Source organism: Leptidea sinapis, chromosome 19 (assembly GCF_905404315.1).
Source record: "Leptidea sinapis chromosome 19, ilLepSina1.1, whole genome shotgun sequence".
In the NCBI taxonomy this organism is placed as follows: Eukaryota; Metazoa; Arthropoda; class Insecta; order Lepidoptera; family Pieridae; genus Leptidea; species Leptidea sinapis.
Window position 1 is genome coordinate 8,826,678 of NC_066283.1, and position 17,633 is coordinate 8,844,310.

Consider the following 17,633-nt stretch of genomic DNA (forward strand, 5'->3'; position numbering starts at 1 on the left):
AGCTACAGCGCCCTTCAGATCGAAACACAATAATTACTGCACCGCTACCCATAATCTAGGGATCCTGAGCAAATAAGCCTCCCACAGGTAAATGCACTTACGGACGTTCCCAAAATACTATCTACAGATAGAGATAAATTACAACATTCAACTGTCAGTAATTAGCTGTCAATAATCTGAAGCTGTCCCAATATACCCGATAAGTTATTCTTATCGCCTTATATGGGGACGCGTGACATGCAATTTCCATATAAACTTCTATCCATTGACAGACAGCGCGTTTCTATAAGGTGAGTTACCGTCAATAAGTTTATTGGGACAGAAAAGTCAACGATAGTTTCGACTTTTATCTACAGTAGGCTACAACCGGAGATAGACTGAATATTGGGAACGGCCGTTAGTCGCCTCTTACGACACCTGGAATATAAACTACAATTCATTTAGGCAAATTTGCGAAAAAAAAAAAGTTTAGTGGACTGTATACAGAAGAAGGCTAGTAATTCGTCTGAAGAACCATACAGATAGATGCGATCGGTGATTGAGGAATTGGGTATACATGCCTTAAGCAAACATTATCGTGTTATGGGTTTGAAAAAGAGGAAATGAAAACACTTGGATAATAATAGAACAGGGCACCAGTAACGTGAAGTTGTAGTTGAGATTATTGCCCACGAATACGCGCCCATAAGAAGTGAATAGCAGAAAATGAAATTTTGTTTTTGACTTTTATTAAAATCATGCAAGAGCGTATTCTATTTACTTGAGCTATTTGAATAAATACATTGTGCTTCTCGATATTGTTGTACATGGTACAATACACAAAATAATCTTGTAGCGTCCTCTGCAGGTTTGTTTAACATTTGTATATGAACACACATGTGTTACGCTGATATTACTTTTCAAGAAATGGCATGTATACTATTATAATACTGACAATAGCAAAAGCTACTTTGTTTGCAGGAGTTTTTAGTTTGCATGTGTGCGATATTGTTACAATCTGTTTTATTTTTTAACTAATTGCTAGTGGTAATTCTTGTATGTTTCTTTGCATATAATAAAGCATTTAGATTATATTGATAAATTAAAAAAACTATTACTTACTTAAGAGATAATTTACGGATCTTACTTAATCTTTGTGATCATGACATAACTTCCGCATTTCTCCAAATTTAATGTTTCAAACGCCATCTTAAAACTTATCTTGACCGCTGTTTTTTCAAGAAAATACTTTCCACCGGCCATCCGGCGTTACTAAAAGTCACCAAAGACGAATTATTAATCGATATAAGAAAACTCGATTGATGTACTTATTAATTATATTATATTGTTAATTATAAAATGTATTACAATTTCGTAACATCAATTCTCTTTATCAATTAATAGAGTGATTGACTGTTGTTATAAAACAATTAACTAGGAAATAAAACTAATATTTAATTTTATTTTAAATATACTAGAAGCTGAAGCTATAGAAGGTATTAAATTTTATTCTAGTTATTGTTGAGAGCTTACGATATTTTTCACGTTCCGAACCTCTGTTTTGAAAATCGATGGGTGGACAATGTCTCTAAATAATACTTTTTAATAGCTATAAGCCTCTTGCTATTTATCTAGGTTGTTATTTATCTGGCTTAGTATCACATCATCATATTATGATGTGAATCATCGTATTTTTATAAAAACTAATAAATCATTTAATTCTAATTACAATTATTGTTATTTTTGGAGCCGGTGTCAGCCAAGGTAGGTTTGTAACTTTATACATATCTGTAGGTGAGATGTGCTTTAGTCGCACGCGCAACGTGACAAGACATGCCTCTCAGGTAAGGGTGAAGCAGCGGCGGGAGGACACTGATTCCAAAAATAACAATATTTATAACTAGAATTAGAATTAGAATAATTGATTAAAATTCGAATTTTTATTTAATTTTTAGTTCATAATATAAGTATTGTTAAAGAATACTTTTTCTTGAAGTTTTATGTTAATTTTTTTATAAAGGTTTAATACACATTTAATAGATAATAATCTATTGATTCACTAATAACCCTTATTGATAAAAATCCATAAGGGTTATTAGTGAACTAGCATAAAATATAATTTCAATTATAGCAAAAATAAAGCAGGCATCTAACTTTTGATTACCTTAAACGTAAAACCCTTTTAATAACCAATTCGCAAACTTAAATGATATAAATTCACGTTATAAAAGGTAAAGAGAAAATTGACACAACTCCAGTAAGGAAACTCGTCTCAAAATAAATGAACTTTCTTAATTAGAAACCCACACATACCCATAACGAAGATACGTTTACAATATTAAAAAATATTTGAAGGGTTAACTCACGAATCAACAAAGTAAAGGAATAAATAGCGTTTAAAGTTTTTTACTTGCAATAAATAAAATTATATTATATGAATTAAAACCCCTCTATTCTATTTGCAAAGTGAAAAATAAAACCATTCAAAACAAAAACAGTGATAAAAATCTTAAAACTTGTAAAAAGGAGAGTTAATCTATACTAAGACGGCAGTTTTTCTACAAACATTAAAAGGTTTTATTTAGTTTACTTTGCAATCTCGTAAAATAAAATATTTTGTTTTAAATATTTGTGTTACATTATATGCTTTGGTTTGATGACGATGATTGATGGTTTTGAAACTGAAGTGGCAGTGGATAGGGCATATAGCTCACATATGGACAGATGGTAGATGAGACAGTAAAGTCCTCGAGTGGAGACCATGTACCGGAAGACGCCGTGTTGCTAGGCCCCCCACAAGATGGACCGATGATCTGGTTAAGATCGTCGAAACAGGTTGGATGAGGACAGCGCAGGACCGATCATGGTGGAGAAATCTGGGGAAGGCTTTAATCCAGGAGTGGACGTCTTCTTGCTGGAATGATGATGATATGCTTTGGTTTAATGTTCTAGTTTTAGTACAAAGTTTATCTTACGAGCCATCAGTCTAGAACACCGTTTTACTTACGTAATTTTATATATTCGATAAATATTTTATTATGAGTTAGTAAAATGTTTGAACGTGAATAGAATTCTGACCATCTAGAACCCCAAACTCAACGTTATACAGAGGTCTGTACCAATTATGGTGGCTGACGAATAAAGTTTCCTACGGCTTAGATAGGACGGTTAATCGATATAAACTCTAGTCGCCGGCAAATAAATATTACAAACAATGAAATCAAGATGGTTTCTATAAAGTGAATCACACTGATGTGTGTTTATGTATGTAGCCTACACCCTTGTAAATGTTCTTAAAAACAAATAAAGTCTAAATAATTTGTCATGTTTTTTTTAAAGTGATAACTCTCACTTTCGGTATTAATGTCTGATTAGGCTCTCAGCTTGAAAAGAGGTGAGTTGGAAAGAGTGCTCGCACGGAACACGAGAGGTCGTTGGTTCGAATCCCGCATCGTTCATAAATTTTAACAGTTTTATTTGTGTAACAAATTAAGCACCAAAAATTAATATGTTATAGTAATGGCGGATCAAGTTTTATATGATGTTCTTAATGATGAATCCTCGAAAAACACAAATATCATAGAATTATACCACAGCAATATAAGCCCACGTACGTTGGCTGCTGGTGCTGAGATCCCACTCAGACAGGGAGATGGGAGATATCTCGTTTCCACTTGGTTCTTCCAGTGGTGGTTTAATTTGTGCTTCCATCGTATCTATATTTATTAGACAGTCATTAGAAACGGCGACGTAAAGTTAGACGTAAATTTCTCCGAATAAGAAATAACGGAAAAGCTAATGACTTTATTTCCTCTAACCCGCACTGCAGTTACTTCAAATATTCCAAAGTGTTCGCTTACTACAGATAACATATTAATTGAACAGCGATAGTAATAGTCTTCTGCTTCTTCGCTATGATTTAATATTCGAGCAAACTGAAAATGGACACGATTACTATCTTTTGAATTTCCTGCAACATTATTTTCACACATGGACGATGTCTTTGTTGGTATTCGAAAAAATACTGCATGAAATTGATATCATGTAGAGTTAAATAAATTGTAATGTATCTATTAATTGTTTTTACTTTTCTTCATTGGAAGAAAAGAGAATATTGATCAAGAATTGAAAAAAAGTGTATTTTTGATAATAAGAGCTGTATATCAAAGAGGATGTAAATACTACGTAATTAGAGGGACTACGAACTACTACTGAGTAAAATTGAAATTTAGTTAAGTATGAAACGTGCAGTCATTTCACATAAGTTTGAAATAGTAGTAATTATAGTATGGCGATTGGCGACGAAGTATAATCCGGCTAAGTTTGAAAGCGAACAGTTGGTTAAATGGTGTTGGATTTCGGCTATCTTCGTTTTTTACAAGATTAGAACCGTCATTTGTCAGTCTATTAATGTATGCACGTTTCAAGGGAATTATGAGTCTATTTGGATACCGTGTAATAAATTATCAGAATTGTAGATTACACTCACAGTAATGCTGTTCTGTCAAGCAAATATAATATTTTAAATGGTGCTCGAACAGTTTTTGATAAATAAATACACATGAGAAAAATTATTTGGAGATTTTGTGGTATTTGACAACACACGAGCTAATTTCATTGGAATATTTTAATAAAAATAAAACCCGATTGCAATGAACAGGATAAGTTGTATTTTCTTTTAATATTCTTAAAGGGGTTATTATACATAATAATCACAATAACTTATGTTACTAAATTAATTATGTTAATTTAAAATGACAAGTAAAATATTCATTCCACAATTTCCTCTAAATTCACTTTAAATTTGAGACGAGAAAGGAAAGCTTTATTCGCTAAGGAAATATGAAGATTATTCTCTTTTTAAAGAGTTTCGATTTCACGGGCTGTTTGTCAGCCGTATAGGAGCAGTAGCCACGTGGGTCTCGCGTGTCGTAAGCTTAGTAAATATTAAATTTTTGAATATTTTGTCCAGATGTGGAACAAACAGTCTAACAGAATAATTTCATATATTCTCAGAGTTTTTGTAGGATCGTCACTTTTTCAGCAACTTAAAATATTTTTTTTATATATTCAACGATTCGAGTATGTGTTTGGAATGTTATTTCTTAATTTTATTTTTATGAGATTATGCTTATCAATCTAGATTCTAGATGGTAAAAGTTATCGCATGGGGAAACGACATTTTATTTAAATTTCAATAATAAATACGATAAAACCTGTAATAGAGTTCCCCACAGTAATGCACAAGCATTATTATGTTTCGGTTTGTAGAGCATAAGCTTGTGTAATCACTGGTTTGACGACACTTAATATCTTAACGTCATAATTATGGGCGTAATAGGCGACATTGGTGGTGCAGTGTGGGCAAAGCATAATTGATTTAAGTTTATTTGACTTTGAATTATATTTTAAAAAGCAGATATTGCTGCTAAAGGAGGAAGATGCCATGTTGCAGCTGTTGGCTGGGATCAATGTTTAATGGAGGCTTTCCTTTGAAGAATATTTGCACAAGTTTCGAAGAGTCAGGAATAGTAGTATCAACGCAAATACAGGACCCAAAAGTATCAAACCCAAACTTCTGTTGTTTATTTTTAAAGTTATTGTGATTATTATGATAAATAACCCCTTTAAGAATATTAAAAGAAAATACAACATATTCTGTTCATTGCAATCGGGTTGTATTTTTATTAAAATATTCCAATGTAATTAGCTCGTGTGTTGTCAAATACCACAAAATCTCCAAATAATTTGCGTTGATACTACTATTCCTGATTCTTCGAAACCTGTGAAAATTTCTTCAACGGCATGCCGCCATTAAACATTGGTCACTAGCCAACAGCTGCAACATGGCATCTTCCTCCTTTAGCAGCAATTTCTGTTTTATAAAACATAATTCAACTTCAAATAAACTTTATTTAAGTACGCTTTGCCCATCACCATGGTCGCCTATGTATCACGTTAAGATATTAAATGTCGTCAAACCAGTGATTACACTAGCTTATAAGCTCTACAAACCGAAACATAATAATGCTTGTGCACTACTGTGGGGAACTCTATTACAGGTTTTATCGTATTTATTATTGAAATTTAAATAAAATGTCGTGTACCCATGCGATCACTTTTACCATCTAGAATCTAGATTGATAAGAATAATCTCATAAAAATAAAATTAAGAAGTAACATTCCAAACACATACTCGAATAGTTGAATATATAAAAAAAATATTATAAGTTGCTGAAAAAGTGATGATCCTTCAAAAACCTCTGAGAATTTAATAAGAACTTATTCTGTCGGACTTTTTGTTCCACATCTGGACAAAATATTCGAAAATTCAATATTTACTAAGCTTACGACACGCGGGACCCTCGTGGCTATTGCTCCTATACGGCTGACAAACAGCCCGTGAAATCGAAACTCTTTAAAAAGAGAATAATCTTCATATTTCCTTAGCGAATAACGCTTTCCTTTCTCGTCTCAAATTCAAAGTGAATTTAGAGGAAATTGTGGAATGAATGTATTGCTTACAAGCAAAGCTATATGCAAAAAGATATTGACAGCTTTTTCTGGAATTCCAAGAACTTGCAAATGGTCAAAATTAATTATGTTAATTTAAAATAACATTTTAAACTACAAATATACTGACTAATTTTATATTTGATTTTAATTCCGCTAAGATTGTGTGAAAATTGGCAGAATTAACAGCAATTAGTACCATCAATTATAAATTTTTTTTGGGATAACAAATAGTTCCCACAAATCTTTTTACAATTTGAAAGTACAGTATTAAATGAATTTGTAGTGAGAACCCACACCGTTGTTGGATTCATTTTATAGTGTTACTAGTATATAATACAAAATAAATTAAAAAAAAGTTTCATAATAATTTTTAGTAATATGTACATACAATAAGAAGAAAGAAATACAAAACTAGACGTCTTAAAACTAAATTATTTACAAAATTAATTGAGTAAGTACAATGTTTTTATGTCGTCTTAATTATCATTATTTGTAGTCATCAATAATTGTTAAAACAGCCCAGCTAAACTAACTAACTAACAATAGCTATGTATAATAAACACGTAAATTGTTATTCCATGTAAACTATTTTAAATAAACTTAAAACTAATTTATCTTAAAATAATCTATCTAGCAAACATTATCCCTATAAGGTTTCGTAGCCTTCGATAAAACGACACCTTCGGGCGTCTTTGACGTCCAGCAAACACCCCGTGAAATTGAAACCGTTTGGGACGGGACGCTGGAAAACATTGTAACTTGAAATAATACAAAACTCACATTCTCTCTCAGCTCTACATAATTTTTGGTATGCATACATTAAATATTATAAAGCTAAATATATTTTTAAGATATGTGTATTTTTGATGTTAGTCCTTTATATTAAACTAGCTGACCCGGCAAACGTTGTTTTGCCATATAAAGTATAATTCACGCGATAGTTTTATAAGTAATAAAATATTGCCTATATTATAGCCTGTACATCATTTTGTTCTATTGTCAATAGTTTTTGCAGCGCACGCAAAAATAGGTTTTCGATTTTACATCTTGTGTTACAAAATAGCAATTTTATTACGGATCCCTAATTTTGAAAAAAACATAGCCTATAGCCTTCCTCGATAAATGGACTACCCAACACTGAAAGAATCATTCAAATCGGACCAGTAGTACCAGAGATTAGCGCGTTCAAACAAACAAACAAACACTGCAGCTTTATAATATTAGTATAGATTATTGAGAAACTTTACTTTAATAAACTTCAGTATATCCGCATTAATTCCACAAATATTATAAATGTGAAAATTTTTAAGAATGTATATGAATGTATGTTTGTTATTCTTTCACGCAAACACAACTGAATGGATTTTGATGAAACTTACCAATAGTATAGCTTAGACATTAGAATGACACATAGGCTGTAATTTATAAAGATATAGTGTTAATTATTTTCCAAATATTACAATAAGTGCCAAATGAGTAGGATTAAAATCTGGCATCTGCGAGCTATTCTGGCGTGTGCCGCAAAAACCGTTAAAGTTACACATATCTTTATAATTCTAAATTCAATGGAAATATCTATATTAAATATTCCTACAAAACAGCCCGCGACGGCACATATTTATCTTTTATTTTTAAGCCATTCTCATTAAAATATATTTTTCTTTAAAGCGTCCACGCGGACGGGTAGCAGTTGGTATTATTATAAATGTGTTGGTGGCGCCATATGCTCCGAGTGCCATGCACTCGGATGTCCCGTCGTCCACAGATCATAAAGCAGCTTATAAGATGTTCAATCGCTGGACCGATTGTATATGAGCACAATCCTCAGCAGTGAGGGAACACTAAGAGAGCCTTATGGCATTTTTGTAACCGAAGCAAAAATGAGTTTTGTTTGACAGATGACTTGAACCTCTCAAATTACTCTTAGCCTTGTTGAAATAAGCAATCTACAAAAAGCAGTTACCAGTCAATTTTAGAATCCAAAAAAAATATTTTGTAGAAACTTTAAGTTTGATCAGAAAACTAACAAATAAAAAAAATCGTTTAATTTAATGTCTCATACACGCTCACAAACATTAAAGCATTCGCTTTTCGTGTAAACAGTAAAAGATCTTACTCCCCAATGCTCTCAAGCTCAGCAGAATAATTTATTACTAAAAGGATTTAAAAACACATATCGTGAACATTGTGGGTTCCTCCTTAAGTACTGCTGAGAATTACAACATGTGCAAAAATTTTTGAAAAATATATCTCATAATCATAATGTTTTAAACAGAAACTTATAATAACGCAATAAATAAATATTTCATTTAACCACATAAATGCTAAATAAACGTATATACTTACTCATAAATAAAGCAATTCGTACGGAATATTCCCTAACCATTCGAAAAATATTCAAAAATGCACAACGTTAATGTTCAAGTTTTGACTTCTGCCGGCACTCCTGGAGTGCAACCCGTTTTTTTTTTATGTCAGCAATCAATGAAGTATATATATGTCGTAGCCAAGAAGTGAGTACGAAGATGATTCGGTATTGGTCTTAGCCCGGGTGTAACGGGCGTGCGGTGCGAGTGCGGACGCTGGGCGGGCGCCGAGCAGTCAGGGAAGAACTATCAAGCGAGGTGGTTGTGTCGCACGCGCATGCCGGTAACACCAAGTCCTTATTACATAATCGTAATTGCTGTGCTTGTGAAGTGTTTCTACTATCATAGGATTGTAACATTTGTTGCTGATTATTATATCGTATGTTTGTTAGACTTTGTTTTTCTTGCTGTCGTGACCAAGGCCCACAAAACGAGGATGATGAGCATGTGACGAGCCTCGCCCCGTCATATATATACTTTTTAGTAAATATATATTAACGTTGACACAGTTCATTTAATATGAATAAGAGAAGCAATTATATTTAAATGGCTACCGGGTCGCTTGCTCCAGCTGAGTACTGGACTGACTTTCACTGGCAATTAGCTCATGTTATAGAGAAAAACTAGGGAGATTTTATTGAGGATATTAATAATAGTTAATAAAACCAACAAAATGGTTAAAAAAATCAGATGTAATGTGTAGGTCAGATTGCCATTTAAATCTATGGGACCAAGCTAGCGAGCGGGCTCTCGTACCAAATAAATTCGAACAACATCGGTGTGAATATGATCCGTTAAGGACGCGTTCTCAAAACAGAGAGGTATCGAATCGCACCACTACACTGACACCGCTCATACACTGAACTCATACACGTACTTAAAGTTAATTTTGGGAATAAAAATTAATTTGATATTTTAGCAAGTTTGAACTTTATAAAGTATCAAATTAATTTTATATTAGAACTTTAGATAGCAATTCTGTCGCATAACGTCGTGTGCAGTAAACGCAGTTTTTTTAAATCCAAGATGGCCGCCGCGCAAATTTATGATTTCAACAATATGGATACCGAATCCGCGGTTCTCGAGGGTGCAGAGAACGAATTTGGGATCATGTTTGAAATCCAAGATGGCCATCGCTCAAAATTATTATTTCAACAAAACGGATCTCAAATCCGAGGCTCTCGAGGGTGCAGAGATCGAATTTGGGATCATTTTTGAAATCCAAGATGGCCGCCGCGCAAAATTATGATTTCAACATTGTGGATATCGTATCCGAGGTTCTCGAGGGCGCAGAAAACAAATTTGGGATACATTTCGAAATCCAAGATGGCCGCCGCGCAAAATTATGATTTCAACAATATGGATATCGTATTCGAGGTTCTCCAGGGTGCAGAGAACGAATTTGGGATCATTTTTGAAGTGAAACTTCTTTGCCCGCATGAGGGTAAAATTTTAACGGATGAAACGGAATAAAGTGTCACGAAAATGAAGGATGTTTTATCCAAGAAGAGAGGAGAGAGATTGAGTCTGATTGAGATACAGTGAGAAAGGAGTGGTAGTACCATGTTAGGTCCTCACGGACACAACCAAATTGGGCTGGCACGCCCAGAGAAATACCACTCCCCCACTCGAAACCGGCGTGAAATAGCGGCTATGCCGCTCTGTTTCGTCCGGTGAGTAGGGTATCCGGAGGCCTACACAATCCCCCCCCTCCCATATACAAATGGCAGCACGGACTAAAAATAGACGACTAGAGGTCGGTACCAGGCTATGCAGTCCTGGAGAATCCGTCAATTAGGGCCTGTACCTAGTAGTGGTTGCCCAGGCTGCCCCACGTATTCTGGAGGGGGCAAATCTGCGCTGTCTCGGGGCAAACAGAGCAGGAGGCTCAAACCACCTTCCACAAAACCCGCTGTGGAATTTTGCAACATCAGAGGGCTTCGCTTAAATTTAAATGCCGTCCACTTTCACCTGGAGACGGCGAAGCCGGCCTTGCTCTTTTTAACCGAGACAAAGATATCCTCCCTGGCTGATTCATCTTACCTTTACTACCCGGGGTATAATTCGGAACACTCCTTTATACCACGGGCTGGCGTGTGCGTTTACGTCAGGGAGGATGTCTGTTCTCTGCGCCTGAGTTTTCTTGAAGGACAGGACCTATCCATCATCTAGCTGCGTGTAGACTGCGATGACGATCCGCGTATCTACGCATGCCTGTATAGGTCCCATTGCGGTAACGCAGAGACTGTCCGGCTCCTCGAACACATCCGAATGGCTACAGATTCCGTGTTGGAGCAGATTCCCACTGCAGAGATCATATTTCTTCGTACCACCGATCACGCAGGGAGATCTGTTCACGACTTCGCGTTAGCATATGGTCTGACGCAACTGGTTATTGCGCCAAAGTGAGTCCCAGATGTGGAAGATCATACACCTTCACTGTTGGACCTTCTGTTGACCTCACATCCGGGCGGCTACCTAGTTTCCGTTGACCCTCCTCTGGGATCGTTGGACCACTGCCTGATCCGGAGCACAGTGGGACGAGATGCGGTGCTTTTTTGCATCCTACCCGTGGAGGTAGATCTGTTTCGCTGGGTGATCCTGATGCTGCTGCTGACGCTGTTGCTGATGTGGTACTGCAAGGTATGGAACTCTTCAATCCATTCTCCTCTGTGCCTATCGGTGGCAGGTCCCAACCATGGTTTGACCGCTCTTGCAAAATGGCCTCTCGCCAAAAGCAGGAGTGCTATCAGGCTTGGGTCAATGCGGTGGTATCTCAGGAGGTGAATTCCAGCGAACTAAAAAAACACTTCAATCATGCCTCCAAGTCCTTCAAAAGAGTTATTGCTGACGCGAAGTCGAAGCACATTGGCAGAATTGGCGAGAGACTTGCACGCCTTCCCTCGGGAACTCGTGCGTTCGGGTCGCTCGCCAAGGCTGTCCAAGGAAACTTCTGCCAGCCAGCCATTCCGCCACTGCACAGGGATGATGAATGGCTGGCACATGACGCGAAAGAGAAAGCTGATCTCCTGGGCTCCCTCTTCACGTCCAACTCGACTCTGGGTGACCAAAGTGCACCACCACCGCATATTCCGCGGTGCAAGTTATACATGCCGGAGGTCTAAATCCGGGCCCGATGGCATTCCCCCGATAGTGCTGTGGATATGTGCCCCGGAACTGGCGCCGGTCCTTACCCGTCTTTTCCGGCTCTCCTACTCATCAGGCGTAGTCCCGAAATTAAGGAAGGTGGCTTTAGTGCACCCGATCCCTAAGAGAGGTGTACACTCAGATCCGTCCAACTACCGCCCCATTGCCATTACCCCTATTTCCTCCAAAGTAATGGAGTCGATTATCAACCGCCAGCTCTTGGGATACCTAGAGGGGCACCAGCTGATCAGCGACTGCCAGTACGCTTTCCATCAGGGTCGCTCAGCTGATGATCTTTCATTTTCAATTCAACCCCAAGAAGACAAAAGTTTGTGCGTTCACCACTAAAAAGTCTCCCTTTGTCGTATCCCCTCGATTCGAGATCACTCCTCTAATTGCCACAGCCTGTATTGGCATACTTGGCGTCGATATATCGAGCGACGTTCAGTTCCGTGGTCACTTGGAAGAGAAGGCCAAACTGGCCTCTAAAAAGCTTGGTGTACTCAGTAAGGCGAGACAGTACTTCACTAAAAGCCATCGCCTGCAACTTTATAATGCGCAAATTCGGCCTCACATGGAGTACTGTTCTCACCTCTGGGCGGGTGCTCCCCAATACCGGCTTCTTCCATTTGACCGCATACAACGAAGAGCCGCTCGAATCATCGACGATCAAGTCATCTCCGATCGGCTTGATTCTTTAGCATTGCGTTGAGATGTGGGTTCTCTCTGCATCTTCTACCGCATTTATCACGGCGAGTGCTCAGAGGAGCTGTTCGGGTTGATTTTAGCGGCAGAATTCCACCACCGGACATTACGTGCAAAGTACCATCCGCATCACGTAGACGTCTGGCATTCCACAACCATGCGTTTTGTTCGAAATTTCTTGCCTCGCACAGCCACTTTGTGGAATCAACTACCGGCGGCGGTCTTCCCGAACAGATACGACTTAGGGACCTTCAAGAAAAAAGCATACTCCCACCTTAAAGGCCGGCAACGCATATCTTGACACACCTGTTGTTGCGGATGTCCATGGGCGGTTGCCTCACCTCTCCCCATCCCGTGAGCCTCTTGCCCGTTTTCCCCCTCTCATATAAAAAAAGGGCGAATTTGCATGAAGCAGATGGTACCGCTATGAAGTAAAACAACTTCACTACTAGCGTTGTATCATACAGGTTTAGAGTAAGTAGAACATCTTCCCTACTAGCTTTGTATCGTGCAGGTTTAGCGCCCGGATGCGAAAAAGTAGAACATCTTCCCTATTAGAACATCTAATAATTTCTAATATTGACAAAAAACAATTGGTTTAGAGAACGGATTAGGATAATTATTAATATAAACGAGATTTAAAATTTGGTTTTCACAAAGAAGTTTCACTTCTGAAATGTGTACTTTGTGCGCACCCCATTTATTGTGTTGTCTGATGCTTTGGACGTAGCTTCCCCCTAAGGACTTTGGGTTGCAACTCTCAGCTTATTTAGGGAATGAATAATTAATTTAGCATGTGGGATAATGTGAGATAGGCCTTTTATAGTAAAACTTAAGTTTATGAACGAATTCTAATTTTGACACTGTAAATGACACCCATGAAGAAAAGTTTGTAGATTTCATAGGCGCCATCATGGATTTTGATTTTGACCCGATATTCGTTATTGTTTACCCCGAAAACCATGAAAATGACACCCATGAAGAGAAGTTGGTAAAATTCATAGGCGCCATCTTGAATTTCGATTTTGACCCAATATTCGTTATTGTTGACCCCGAAAACAATGAAAATAACACCCATAAAGAGAAGTTCGTAAAATTCATAGGCGCCATCTTGGATTTCGATTTGACCCGATATTCGTTATTGTAGACACCGAAATCCATGAAAATGACACCCATGGAGAAAAGTTGCCAATTTTATAAGCGCCATCCTGTTATTCGATTTAATATAGACCTTATATTTGAGATGACAAAATAAAATAACCCTTATACCACACATTAAAGCTCATGCTTATCAGAAAAATATATGAATTTTGGACGATTCATTTTTTTTCTGAGATTATTTAAAACATCAATTTATTTGTTTCCCGTGTTTTTGAAAAAATTAAATTTGCTTTGCTTACTTATTTTTTAAGAGACAAAGTTATGTAAGTATTAGCACAAAAATGATACCGAATGAAGCCCCATTTGGTCAATTTTGTGTGAAGTGGTAACGGATAATCGTTTTTACGACATAAAATACAAAAATTTCAAAGAAAATTTCATTGGAGATAAAGTAGTAATCTATTTGTGGCAATTTTTAGTTTCGTTAGATTTAGTTTCATTTCATCACACATTCTACCGAAAAATATCTTATTTTTGTGGGATTCGCAAACGCGTCCTTAACCAATAATTAATAGGGTTACATCAATATATGTAGTTCTACTATAACTTTTATTGCTATATTTTAATATTATGCTAGCTAAGCCCAGCCATGCTTTACATTTGCATAAAACTACCTAGTTAAGAATATCTCTGAGTACTCGCTCTGATAATCTGAAGATTGCCAAGCATTTCACCAAAATTGGTCTAGCTGTTCCAGGATATTGAAAACATATACTCATACATAAATAGATTTAAACTATAAATACAGAAATATTATAATGACTGCTTTTTATATCAAATTGGAGCTTTCCAATAAGTGTTTGTCTCTTATTTCAAATCCCTACTTGCCTACTAATATTATAAATGTGAATGTAAGTTTGTTTGTTACGCTTTCACGCCTAAACAACCGTACCGATTTTAATAAATTTAAGTAAAGAGATAAGACTAAAGCTTGAAAATTGACAAGCTACCTTTTATTGCAAAAAAATAAATGGAAGGGTTGAAATAGGGAAAGGCAGCATATTGGTTAAATAAATAAAAAAATGAATTTTTTTTTAGACACTTGATAAGAAATCCTTTATAAACATTTGTTCGAGCATTTTTAAAACTTTGACCTACATGAAATAGGGGATTAAATTTCACATGGAAATACTATTAAAGAGACTGTCTATGATATATATAATGACAAGGAATATGCGCTGTATCATAGAAGAGTGCTACCAGCAACGGAAAGAGCAGTTTGTATGTGTATTTTTTGAAAAGTATCCTAAAAAATATTATATAAAAATTGCCGAAAGTAACTATTCAACGCGGATGAAATCGCGGGTAAAAGCTAGTATAAAATAAAAGAAAAATCCATTTCAATTCCATACTAAAGCGACTGGTTAACAAAAAAGAATGTGAGACGAAAGAGTAACGGCAAATGCAATCAGAGAGGAAAATAAAAGATGTCGGCTTACATCTTTGTTATGCAGTGAAACTGAAAGGATATTAAAGTGATTTGTACTATTGTTTGTAAAATTGTATTTTATGATATGAATATTAACAAATCTGTTTAATTTTAAGTTGTATCGTGGACCATGGAGAAATAATTTCTGATGAAAATATTGTCTCATATCTATATGATAAGATCATCCGCTGATAGTGATACGCTAAAATTAATTTACTTTGCTCTGTGAAAGTCCATCATCAGCTATTGCATTTCAATATGGGGAGGTGCCGCAAAGACCAGATTCCTGGAACTAGAACGGGCACAAAGAGCTGTTATCAAGGTAATGACGTGTAAACCTTTTAGATACTCTACGCGCTTGCTTTACAAAGAATCTGGAGTTCTGACCGTTCGACAGCTCTTTATATTTCATTCAATATTAAGAAAAGACACCATACTCTCATACGATAAAAATAAAAGTAAAAGAAAAAAATCGCAAAGAGTTTGTCCAGTTCCAAATTTTAGAACTTCTCTAGCCAGTTGACATCATCAAGTAATCGCAAGTCATCTCTATAATAAAATAAATCAACAATGTCACATATATCCTCTTGCAAAAATTTCATGTAAATCCGTTGTTAATAAATGGCTCCTATCAAAAACATACACAGAAACTGAAGATCTCCTCAAGATATGTAACTTATAAAACTAAAAAATACTATTGAGTACATACTGTTTACAACATAGGAATATTCTACAAATATTATGAATTATTGTAAAATGTTATTTAGATGAGATGTATGCACGCTTCTTCATTTTAATCCTATTATCTTAAACCAATATAAATTGATTTACGCAAACACTGATGCCCATAACACAAGTTAGATATTATCGTGGGTATCAGAGTTTCAATTCAACACTGTATTTTATTTAAGATAAGTTAATTTTTAAGACATAGTACATATATTTAAGTGTTGTTAACCTCTGTTTTTTGTGAAATAAAGTTTATTATTATATTATATCATATAATATGTACAGGTAACGCTTATATAATTTATACGTCTAGATGACAGCTGTGAAAACGTCAAAAAAATGGACTTTTCGAACTAACCTCTATTTTGAGCAATTCACGCACACTAACACAAAGTGTCAATTAGCTTGTCACGCACACTAAAGTGTTATTATTCCTGGCCTGTTTTATCGGTTGTGTAACATGTCATTTAGACGTATTAATTATCTAAGAGGGTAAGTATTAAAAAATCTATCTGGTCAATATGTTATGTTTTTAAAGTGATAACCCTCACTTCTAGGATTGATACACAAATAAAATTTGAAAAACAAAATTTTATGAACGATGCGGGCTTCGAACCTACGACCTCCGGCGTTCAGTGCCGGTGCTCTAACCAACTGAGCTAACCGTTCGAGTACCGCCTCGTTATAAAATTCTGTTTGCTTTGTTCAACTCTCAGGTTGTGGCTTCATCTATCTATTTTACAGTTGATAACCTGCTCAATCCTAATATTTGCATAATAGGAAATTGACTTGAGATGACGCTCTTGTAAATCTAAACAATATGTTATGTTTTTAAAGTGATAACCCTCACTTCTAGGATTAATACACAAATAAAATATGAAAAACAAAATTTTGAAAAAAAATTTAAAAACAAAATTGTAAATGAACGATGCGGGATCCCGCATCATTCATAAAATCGTACTCGAACGGTTAGCTCAGTTGGTTAGAGCACCGGCACGGAACGCCGGAGGTCGTGGGTTCGAATCCCGCATCGTTCATAAAATTTTGTTTTTCAAATTTTATTTGTGAATCTATCTGGTGTTAAGATCAATTAAAGTGTAATCTTATTTAATACACATATCTAATGCTTTATTCGATTATATTATAGTGTTTGTTACAATGTAAATGTAAGTTATTCAAAGGAAAAACTTTGAAACTTTATGATAATATATTGAATTTCCCGATATAAACTGTGAATATTTATTGAAATATTTGTTCAAGTGACCATCTATAACCAAGCTGCTCATACGTGACACAAACGCTCTCATTTGTAGCCCAAAACCAATGACGTTCTACAAATATAGACAATGCACCTCATACTCGTACAAAATTACTCGTTAATATCTTTACAGACTTGTAGTGTGTCTGTACAAATGCTATATTATAACAGCTTTTACATAGTCAAAACGATAGGCAATTTATAAATCATTGAACCAAATTAAATTACAAGAATTAGCTTCTATTATTTCCTTCCTTCTAATAGATAAATTACTCTCTAAATAAAATTAAATTTCGCTGGGAGATCCAGATGCCGCTGCTGACGCTGTTGCTGATGTGGTACA

At 35.7% G+C, this 17,633-nt stretch overlaps 1 non-coding gene across 1 annotated transcript; it reads right to left on the reverse strand.

Annotated features, from left to right (window-relative positions):
- Positions 1-16,627: 16,627 nt before the first annotated feature.
- On the reverse strand, positions 16,628-16,701 carry Trnas-uga (transfer RNA serine (anticodon UGA)). Its single transcript has one exon. It is a non-coding gene; the product is annotated as a tRNA-Ser (tRNA).
- Between the last annotated feature and the right edge of the window lie 932 nt (positions 16,702-17,633).